Source organism: Tympanuchus pallidicinctus, unplaced genomic scaffold (assembly GCF_026119805.1).
Source record: "Tympanuchus pallidicinctus isolate F22 unplaced genomic scaffold, pur_lepc_1.0 scaffold22, whole genome shotgun sequence".
NCBI classification, from domain to species: domain Eukaryota; kingdom Metazoa; phylum Chordata; class Aves; order Galliformes; family Phasianidae; genus Tympanuchus; species Tympanuchus pallidicinctus.
Window position 1 is genome coordinate 26,648,521 of NW_026294739.1, and position 11,661 is coordinate 26,660,181.

The 11,661-nt window shown below is 39.9% G+C and overlaps 1 long non-coding RNA gene across 1 annotated transcript; it reads left to right on the forward strand.

Annotated features, from left to right (window-relative positions):
- The first annotated feature begins 237 nt into the window (after positions 1-237).
- On the forward strand, positions 238-6,284 carry LOC128082064 (uncharacterized). The gene is made up of 3 exons (XR_008207529.1): positions 238-5,018; positions 5,499-5,583; positions 5,774-6,284. It is a non-coding gene; the product is annotated as an uncharacterized LOC128082064 (long non-coding RNA).
- Positions 6,285-11,661: the final 5,377 nt, after the last annotated feature.

Here is an 11,661-nt window from a genome sequence, read left to right on the forward strand (position 1 = left end):
CCACAGGTCTTTGCTACTCTCCTGCAGTTGATTTACAGATGGGATTTCTGAAATGTACATCCATCCAGTTCCTCAGGTGTGAGGGAATTACCAACGCATGGCTTAAGCACTCACCTGTGCTTCCCTTTTAAAATGATGTGAACAGATGCAAAAAAGTCAGGCTTCATTTTTGGGTCCCAGCATCATCATTCTTGCTGCTCCTCATACTCATCTCACAGGAATTTCATTAGGGTGAGGAACAGAAAAATAACACTTTTTCACATGCTGTCAATCAAGTGACTGACTTATATCACAATCTGAGATCAGCTCTTCACATGAAACTGTGGCACACTGCTGCAGATTTCCAGGGAACTGCCCTTTTTCAAGAGGAAAAAGAAAGGAGAAATGATATTTGCCTTCTCTCACTTGGGTATGCTTGTACACAGCAAGTGCATTTTGTAAGCTTGTCCTGTGAGTGGCAGACTGGCGTGGAGTGCTCATACGTGTTCTAGCAATAAGAGGCATGGCATATTTTGCAGGAAAATTTGTAGAATGACTCTAATCCAAATAAATCTGAAAACAGTCACAATCTTTAAAGGGATTAAGGTCCTAACCCAGCTCTTCTTTCATAGTACCTGGAGAAAAAGCTGCTGGAAAATGGTATAAAAAATAAATACCCACACAAGAATACAGGAGATGGAAAATACCAAAGAATAATTAATAAACAGTACTTCAGATAGTGGATCTCTTCTGTATAATGGTAGTGAACAGTTCTTCTGCAAAGTTAGCATGTTTAATCAGTTTTATGGGTACGTGCATACCCCCCTCCCCCGTGATGTGCTGATGGTCTGTGCTCTTTCAGTTATATTTTGTGCCTTAGGATGAGGTGCTTGTCTGTTTCTTGATGAGTACAGAAGCTTCAGGGTGTAGCAGAGAGGTCCTGGGAACGTTTCAGAATAATAACAACAGTATCAATGGAGAAGAGGAAGCAAAAGGTGACTGCAGGAGAAAACCAGATTAAAGGGAAAATTATCACAGGCCTCACTTCTGCTGGGTCAGTGTCGGTCTGCCCTGGATGTCCTTGAAGTTCTTCTTGATGAATTTGAAATCACAGATGTGTTTTTGTGTGTGTGCGTGCACAAACAAGGGGTGCATGCATTTTTAAACAATGTGTTGTTTTGTCTGGGTGTGCTGTTCTGTGAGGGGAGTTTTGCTGTGCATTCGGGGTGGGCAAAGACTCCAGTTAGAAAAGCATGCGGCCTGAGAAGTACTGCTTGAAGAGGAAAACAGAAGAAAACCAGGGGCCAAAACAAAGCCTACCAAAAATTATAATAACTTCAGGATGTGTGTATACATTCAGATGCTGTATATTTACTGCAGGTTATTATAGGAGTGATCTGAGTTATATTTTGAAGCTTTTCTTATTAATAGAGAAGCGTGGAGGAATGTAATATGTTTAGCTTGTCAGAATACCAGCTAGAGGGTGAAAATCAGAGGAACCTTCAGAGGATTTAGCACCACCTCATTGATTCAGTGGGACTTCAGCAGCTTAGCCAGGCTAGAATATAACCCAATAAGTGTAAAAAAAAAAAAAAAAACCAACACATTAAGCCACATAAAGAGATGAAGTTAAGCAGCATGAAGCTTGTTTTTGCAATCCTTCCTTAAGTACTTGGGGTTGCTCTTTTATGAGTGAAAGAATTTGTCTTGAAATTTGTCCAGAGTGACAGGGAACAGCTGAGCAGAGAAATTATGAGAAGCCCAAAATGTAAAACAAAAATAAAATTTCAAACCTTAGTTTTTCTCACTAATTACCCCCTCAAGAATCCCAACGTCTGGTTGTTCCCTTCTTTCTGTTCCAGGGCAGCACTTTGTTGGAAGCTATCTATACGAAAGCATGCACGCTACCTGTTTATAGGTTTTTTCCTCCAGGAAGGTCCCATAATTCTTTCTAATCTACTTAAAGGATTTAGCCAAAGTATTAACATGAGCCAGAAGGGATAATGTTGTTATTCTATCATAGAATAACATGAATATCCTTTAATATAGGTAGTGTTTGTGGTCCGTACCTCAACTTTTCTACATTTTACCACTTCCTTTTCTTTCCCTGTTCTTTATTTTCACTTCAGCAGTAGATCAGTTATTTCCATCTCTGCTTAGTCAGACGATCAATAATTCAATATGCAATATTTCCCAAACAAACCCCACAGGATGCCTATGAGGTCAATGAGCACACTGTCGAGGGATCTTTCAGTCTTTACTTTTTGCCAGCTTTGGTGCAGTGAACATGTGCCAAATCTTAAGCCAATGAGTGCTTTCCTCTCTTTGACTTACTGGTGTACCCTGATGACTTAGGGCTACAGTTTTATCGGTGTTGTATCCAATTATATCGCATAAATCCAGCCTCCACTGTCAGTACTCTAAGCTAGGCACATGTGGGCATTTTGGAAACTGTGCACGTATATTAATGAAGGGATTGGTTGGAGCTCATAAGCTTTGTTGATAAGCTAACTTGGGCACGAGTCGGGACCCATGTGTTTGAGCAGGCTGAAATTCTACCAGCTACAACACAGGCAGTCCATGGTTGCCATCCCCTCACCTCTCCCAAGGGGAGTTGATCAGAGGGGACAAACAATGAAGCCAGTGTCAGTGTATACAGAAGAGAGCCAGGGCTCTGACAGATCTCCTTGCCAGCACCATCAGGCCAAGAGCTCAAGTTTGAGTCGTCCTTTGCAGACCCTGAAGATACACTGACAATAGTCATTCTAATACAGCATTAGACTGATGTTGAACTGGGAAGGCTCTAGATCGGTAGGTACTGAGGGTTTCTGATCCATCACTTTTTAGGACATTTTGAGAGGCAGGAAATACATTTCTGCTTCATTTCAGTGCCTCTGCAAAAGATTTACCATAATCCTTGTTTGCAATTGACAATTCTGGCCAATGATTCTAAGGTTTGATTTGGCAACTGAACTTATAAAATAATGAACATAATCCCTCCATCCTCCACTGAACAGCTGGTGCTAACTTATTAAAAGGCAACCTCATTCTGCACTAACTTTTGTTGGATCTTTAGCTATTCCACCCTCTGAATGGCATGTTTACTTAATATTCTTTCTTTCTTCTATATTTCCACTAGCCTTTCTTCTATTTACTTATCTGCATTTCAGTACCTACTCTTCTGTATGATGTCAGGATGCATTGCTTCATGTAGTATTACCTTTCATCTAAAGCCTACTATTGACCCAAATGCTGTCATCCTTCTTGACTATGATGTTTCTGAACCACTTTTAAGATCAACAATTTGCAACCCTTTCTACCTGATCTCCCTCCACTACCATTCCGTGTTTGAAAACTTCTCATTTTCTTGTTATGCTGCACCTCCTCATTGCTGTCTGCCAGCCCATCTGCTCGCTTTTCTTTGAGACCTGTCTGTTCTGTATGCATTTTTATTCACAGAGTACATGTTAGTGTCACTGGTCCTCTGTGACACAGCGGATGCTTAGGGAGCCTTGGCATTCAGCTTTCCCCAGATAGGATCAGGCTGTATGGTTTTCTTACTTAAAACTGGGTATGGTAGTCATGTGGAGAGAGAGTCCTGCAGTTAGTGCATGCAGCCACTCCAGTAATCAGCCCATACAACAGACATTTATCCTAACTGGGAGGAATTTGAATCACATTGGATTCTCTCTTCCTACCTACTGCAGCTTTAGCCATAACGCGCAGTTCAATTTACTACTTCTTGACTAAACGGTTCTTCCATGCATTAAGACAAAATAAAAAGAGGTGTAAAAGTGCTGTTTAATGGTTTCCCTATAACAGCATTAGTGTGGGTGCAAGTGTCTCACTAAATACATAAATGTAGATAATCCTTTCTTTCTAGCTCTCTTCTCTCAGGCTACGTTTTTTTTTCCTTTATAACTCATCCCTGGAGAAATGTTCACAGTGAAAAATCATTGCTAACTTCATTTTTTTTTGCCTTCCCTGTGAATTTCTTTCCTGGAGCAATAACAAGAAATAATGGGTGCAGTGCTTTCCCACAGAGTCTACAGTATATAACAAATAGTCTGGTGTTTTATTTGTTGTTGCCGTATTTAATTTAAGCGTATTAATTTTTCTCTTTGGCTTATCTGTTTTCTTTCTAAGTGCAGAGGGCCTTCCAAACCTTTTGGTAATGTCACTTTAGGAACCAGATTGGCTGTGTAGTTATATGTGGAAAGTAAGATTTTGGTCTCGAGTCTCACCTGCTTCCTTTCTGGATTAACTTCAACAGTTCCCCCTTTTCTTGAGCAATCACCAATGACAAGTTGTGGGCGTCCAGCTTAATAAACCAACTGCAAACCAATCAATCAGAGCCTATGACTTAAACTGACAGAAGAAGAGAGATGTTTTCTTGGTGTCTCTGAAAAGAAGACCAGCTGAGCCACAGAAATCAGTCTTGCTGGTCTTAATCCCTGTATGTCTCAATTTACCTTTTTGTAAAATGGTTGCAATATCTAATTCACAAGGAAGGAGTGCTCAGTCTATTTAAAGCTTATGAAACACTGCACAGCTCTGACTGGATTGCATTTGCTGAGTGTTATGTTTAATGACAATATTATTTTCTGTCATTGTGCTACTGCTCTGCTTAGAACAGATTAGGGAAAAGCGGGCTGGGTGGGCAGATTCACTTTTTATATCTGAGCAAATTTAGCAAATCCAAAGACAGAAAGATTTCCTTAGTTACATCTTTGTGACCCTGTTTTCTTCATTAATTCACAGTTAGAAAGAGAGACATTTGCATTGTAAATGGAATCACTAATAACAGCGTTCATTTTCAGTCTGTAGGTTCATCGTTTTGACAAGCAAGGATTCTCATTAAGCAAGGGTGGGAAAACGGAGACTGCAGAAGCCTGGTTTGCATCATCTGGACTGGACTTGCTCTGTGCAGATAGTCTCTGTGCACTGGGATGGAGGGAGGAAGCAGAGCAGCCCCTGATCGCTCCAGCTGAGCAATGCAGGCTCAGAACACAATTCATCCTCGTTCAAGTGGCACTCAGGTGCGTGGCTGATACTTCTGTGCTTTGTGTCCGTAGCAGAGGAAGCACTTCTCTGGCCTTTCTGCCCTGTAGACATCCAAGGATTCTATCGTGTGACAGAGACCTGAGCTCACCTGTTTCTCAGTCTGGAAAACATCAAAACAAAGACAACAAAAATAATTATGTATGTTTAAAAATACAAACAAAAAAGTGAAAACAAGAAGTTTAGGAAGAAAATTTATCTTTCATAGCTCTTAAAATAATATTAAAAAAAAATCACAAAAAAAAACAGAAGTAAACATCACAGATTAAAACGTTGGTTTACACTTTTTCATCCTTAGATCTGAAGGGACTATCCCTATAGTCATTCTGTGGTTCCTTTCTGCTTCTTAGAGCTGTTGAAAATAAGTAGCTGCTAACTATAACTGGAGTAGAGGCACTGCTCTTGATGATGCTGCAAATAACTGAAGGCCTTCCTCTCTTCCTTTGATATCCTTGTAGGTTCAGTTCTACAGAATCACAATAAACACAGAATCATTGCTTGAACACTTCATCCAGCATAGTGGAGCTTCCATTCCATGGACAGGTAAGCAATGGGATGTAGTTCCAGTAGCATGAGCACAACAATGAGCACTGCTCAATGTTTGGCTTACAGACCAGGCTTGGCATGAGGTGCTTGTTTCTTCAGTTCTTTCTGGTTAATGCTTGCTGAGTGATTTTTCAGAAATAATTTAATCTCTATTGGCTTCTTTAGCATTTTATTCTTGCTCACATAGATGCTGTTTGAAGGAACACTGAGATTCTGGAGTGAAAGCTGCGATATGACTTCAAAACATGGTTGAACAAGAAGTGGAGCAGCCTAATGAAGCGTGGATCCAGCTACTGGAGACTTTAAACATGTAAAGAATTTTTTCTCTGGTATTCAAAATCTAGGTGACCTGTCAGGCCCTTGTAGATCGCTTCTGACCTGACAATACTCCAGTGCCTCCTCCAAGTGGATGCCCAACAAGCAGGATGGTGGTACAAGCAGGGAACCTGAGGTGTTCATCTGCAGCACAGTGTTTATGAAGAATACTGATTTATTTCTTTTCATCTGCCATTCCAGTTGGGAAGTTTACCTAGCCAGCTTAGGTTGTCTTTTCAGGTGGTTCTCACATTACTTTTGATGGCTGCCGACTGTAGTGCAATTATAGTTTACACGGTACAAAATTACTATTATACTTTATAATCTTTTCATTTCTATATTTATTCTCATGGCTGCAAACAAAAATAAAGCCTGGCTTTCTTTTCTTGGAGAAAATTAAACGTGTGTTACTGTTGTGTATGCCACCTACTTTATTGTACTTCTTCAAAGCAAAGAATGGCCCCTTTTAAAAATAATAACAATAATAAAAACGTACTTACCCTTGCATCCAACCCATAGGTAATCCGTCCTTGAAATTACAAAATATATTTGTAATAATCTTTAAAAAATGTATGCATTTCTGCAATACTTCTGAAACCAACCTACATTTTTTCTCTGTCACCTATATGTACTCATTATACCTTGGGACTTCTAAAACAATTTGTCTTAGACTAACAAGCACAGCTGTTCACAGCAAGTTTTAAGTTATGTTGTGGCCTGTAGCTAGCAGCATCCTAATTATATATAATAGTAATAGTAAAGAAATGCAAAAAAAAAAAAAAAAAAAAAACCACAAAAAACCACAACAACTTGAAGAATGTAATCAACAAACAAGAAAATAATATCCCTTAATAAAAAGGAGATTGCAGTCCACAGTCATGACTGGAAGTGCCATTAGGAAGTTAGCTCTTCATTATCTATTATACCTGGGGTATTTGATTTGCAGCTGTGAGCAATCTTTAATGCACAAAAAGGCAGGACTGATGTAAATGTAATTTGCAAGTAGTCAAATGTCCCAACTTTCAGCCTCTCCTTATTGTCTGCGATTATATTGCTCTCCTTTAGAATGTATTTATCACGTAGTCAGATTTCTTATTTGCTTTGTGATGTGACTTTAAATGTACCTTCTCTCATCCTCCTTCCTTTCCTTGGGCCTATAGGAAATTAAGATTGGTGAGTTGCCACTAAGACTGCAGTGTCATAAATAAACCACTGTGAAGTCAGGGACCCAACTGTAGGCCGTTAATGAGAGAGGTAGGTGTGAAATCAGAGGATTCTAATCAATGAAGCCATTTAATAGGATGAAGACTGGTACTGTGTTTTCCAAGAAGGAGTTCTCAAACCCTTCATTTGCACAGGCACAGAGAGCCATGCTCAGTAAATTCCTTTCTGTAGCATCACTACACTTACATTACAGAGCACAGCTCTGAACAGTAGGACATTCTCACCAGGACCCAGCATTTCTAAGGTACCAAGATATTCCAGATCTTCCAGTCTTGATTAAGTTTGGAATTGGTCACCTGCGCACAACTGAGAAGGACTGCATGTACAAGGAATATCATATTTCATATTGCAACACTGAAGCAAGGATACACATTTTGGAGCAACAACTGTACATAAAAAACAAACTGACATAATACCATCTTATTTCTGTTGATGTCATTTGAATTACGATGACTTACTCAAGCTGAGGTTCTGGTCCTGTAAGTTAGTAGAAAGATTATTCCCCTTTGGTGACTTTGAGCCAAAACAGAATAGAACTGTGACAGTGGGAAAAGCTGAATTAGTCATCGGTGATAATTCAGCAGCACTGTGGCCCAAAGCTCTGCTCCAGGCACAGGAGGGGATAAGGCGAGATGCTCCTCGGATCAGGGCTCAAACATAAGTCTTATGCAACTTATGCTGCTGGGAAATAAAGCTGTGCCAGCGACATGTGTGCTTTTAACCTCCAGTACATTTATGTGAGAAAGCAGAGAGAATGAAAATGTGTAAATGTGCCTGTCAGAAACCTTGATCAGTCAGGGAGGTTTGTAATATGCTTGTAAAAATATAGTGTGGTCTACGGCTTTTATATGGCAGTTCTTAAGACAGAATCACAATTCTTTAAATAACTGCTACTTAAGTCATAGGAGAGCAAGTCATAAAGAAAATGGTACTGAGAATTTTCTCCTGCTAAAAGGCTTGGTGACTTTAACAAATGGAATGTTTCAGGCTCTTAACAGGCAGCCTTTCGCTGGGTGCGTATTTATTCATATGCTTAACCTTAGGCCCTGTGAATTGTCCCATTAATGCCCCCTGATGCACTGCCTTTACATTAGTTAAGCTGGGTGGAGCCACAGCAAGTAGCCCTGGATAGAGACCAAGATGCTAATGCACTAAATGCTGTGCAAGACTGCCCCAAAAGCCTGCCAGGTAAAGTCAACAGAAAACAGATGGATAGAGGAGAAACAAACTCAGGGAAAAAAAGAGAAAGCACCAAAATCTTGTGTTGTGGTGTGTTTGGGTTAGCCAGACCTGACTTTAGGTGGACTTGATGACACTGAAGGGTTTAAAAGACGTTGTGCAGAAGCACTTCAGGAACGTGTGCCTCAGGGGTGAGTCAGGAAGAGGATAAATCTGTGTTCCCCTCCGAAAACTTAAACCCGAGGGATGAAAATTATGCACAAATACAAATCTTTGCAAGTTTACTGCCTATGTGCTCAGGGTGATTTCTCGTGTTTCTCATTATGTATTTGGGTTGTATAGTCAAATCTTATATGCTTGGCTCCATGGGGTAAAATAATTAAAGATTAATAAACAGATCCAACACAACAAAATTCTCTTTATGAACAGGCAGAGTTCTTCAGCTTGAAAAGACATAGGGATAGATATACAGGAGCGATGTGTGAATAATTTCCATGAGGCTGGTATTACTTAAAGGCAAATAGAGCTTTCACAATTTATGGCTCCTTTCTTGGACAGTTGCTTTGGTTTTTAAAAACACTTTTTGGTATTTCCTTAATTTCTTTCTTTTCCTTCCTGTTCTCTCTATGCCACGCTTGAAGAATTGCCGCTATTAATATTTCATAACCTCCAGAGTACGTGCTAAAAACGTGGAAATGTAGAAACAAATCACATTTTGGTATTAATGCAATATTGCAGAGCATAGTTCTCAAGGCTGTGCAAAGAAAGGATTAGACTTTATGGAGGAAAAACCTAGCAGTAAAAATGTGTCTAGCAAAACACATTGAGAGTTTTTAAACAGTTTAAACAATTTTATCACATCCTGTAGTGACTTATTAACAGTGTCTTCAACCTTTATATATTCCAATAACAATCTGATGTCTTCATCTTATCGTAGGGAACTATAATTGGCTGAATCCAGGTACCACTGCCCGGAGGCCATACAATCTTATAGACTTTAATGGCTCATTAGCTATTTATTCACTTTAACTTAAACAGCTCAGCCATTTGTGGAAAATGAGTCTTTAAAATAGAATTAGGGGTTTTTTTTTGTGGTTTTTTTTTTTTTAACCTAAGAGTAGTGTATAACTTGAACTGCTACTGAATTTAAATTTCCAAACCTGCCAGTTTAATTTGGCCTTGCTGTCTTCCTTTTTCAAATGGGTTACAGCTTTGCAATCATTCCTTATGCTGAAGATTTGGTGGTAGTTAAAGCTACTTTAAATTAAACAGAACACTTCCTGTAGTTAAAAAACAAACTGACACACCACTAAGTGACCGATGAATGTGTTTTGATAACTCATACTGACAGATGTCATCTCCACAGGTGATCTCTAGCTTTTAATCATCAGGAAGCTGAGACTGGAGTAGGTTCTAATCAATCTGAATTTTAGCCAGGTTGGTGGGTGGTTCTCCTCTACTGTTCAAAACATCCTCAACACACATGGTGTACCTTGAGTTGTGTCCAAAAACATGAGCCTCTGCGAGAGACTGCACAAGTTCCCAGAGGATGTACAGTGAGTTGGCTTGAATGGGTCTAAGCTAAAGCCTGCACTTGGCTTGGTCAACAAACAGTGGTCACACTAACAGGTGAACCTTGTGTCCCCTTCTGCTTACTGATCTGGTTAAAGGAAAACGTGGTTTGTGAACAGCTCTGTATGAGGATACAGAAAATGCTGAGCTCACAGAGCACTTTCTAGCTGCTGAACCATAGCCCCCACTGTGACAGGACCCGTGGTAGAGGCTAGAACAGAAATCATCACTGTGTAAGAGTGGTTTGAGACATCAGTTCTGCTGATACACAGCCTCTTGTCTCCCATTCACATAAATCTTTTCTGTGTACAGTAAATGTGACTGAGAATGAGAGCTTATTCTGTACTTCTAGTTCTGCACTTCTAGTTTTCCTGAGAAAAATACAGTTAGTGAAAAAATGTAAAGCCCACAAAATGCTTAGGAATCAAAATAATACCTTTAATATGAACAGACTGTGATGGTGTATACACGCTGCACACATCAGCATGGGGATAGGGGCTAAAATACAGCCTTGGTAGAGCTGGGGTCTAAAGAGCAAAGAGGCTGAAAGTGAAGAAAAGCAGACATTCTTCCCTTTAGAATACAAGAAAAAATACTGAAGGATTGTCCTTCTATCAGAACAATCATTAAGGTTCATTAGTTACTTTAACTCACTTAGAATGCAGCTTAAAGGCAATCTGTATCTGATATCACTCTGCCAGCTGAAGCAAAAGGTTTTCTTTTCCTTTCCTCCCTTTTCACAAAAGGCATTGCCAAGAGGGAATGGCAGGAGTCAGGAGCCTGTTTACTTATGCCATGCCCCTTTTTCATTATCCCTTGTCTGTTTTCTGCACGCTGAACACTGTCTACAACTTTCAATATCCAATTTAAATTGGTTTCAAATAAATGGCAGAGGAATGCATAAGCAAAGATTTCTGTTTCATGTCAGGGGAACAGAACAGCGCAGAGAGCATCTTGGTCATCCTTTCTTTTAAGCTTGTATAGTCTGCTGCTCATATGCTACCTTCATTGATCAGCACCTTTGAAAAATGAGTCCATTACTGTCTACACAAAATGGTTCTATGAACCATTTTTAAACAAGCAATACATCTACAAAATTAACCCCTGGACAGCTTTCAAGGTTTTCACCCTCTCACAATAACACGGTCACACTTAGGATAGGCATCTTGATATTTAATTACTGCAGACAACAGGAAGGTCTGCAGTACCTATGCCACTGAAAAGATAACAGTGATGATAGAATCACCAGGACTCAATGTCACTATGATGTGCATTAAATGCTGCCATATCTTGCTGTATGTACCCCACATCATGCAGTGAATAGAGGGGACTGTAGTGCTCCTCTTTTCCTCCCAGCAGCTCCATCCTAGGAAAAATTATTAGGATAACAGTCCTTCTGGGACAAGATAGTTATCTCCTAAATCAACACTACTTCCTAATGAACAGCTCTTGAGTTGGGTCTAGCTCTGCTTAATTTAAAGTAGTTGTGTTGACATAATATATTTAGACTTCTGTAATGTGTTTGACTTCATACTGCACAACATTCTGATTAAAAACAATTATCGCTATACAAAATCGGCGTTGCACATATTAAATGGCTCCCAAAGTGTCTCACTGATGGCAAGTGGAAGGCAGCTTTAAGCCAGGAACCAGCACCAGTTCCTTTGGGGTCTCCACACAGACAACCCAGCACAGTGCGGTGGGTGTAAATGGCACAAAAGTCCAATTTCGATAGCAGGTCAGGGTCATGAGGCGGATGGAGATCATCCTGCTGGCAGGAAAGTT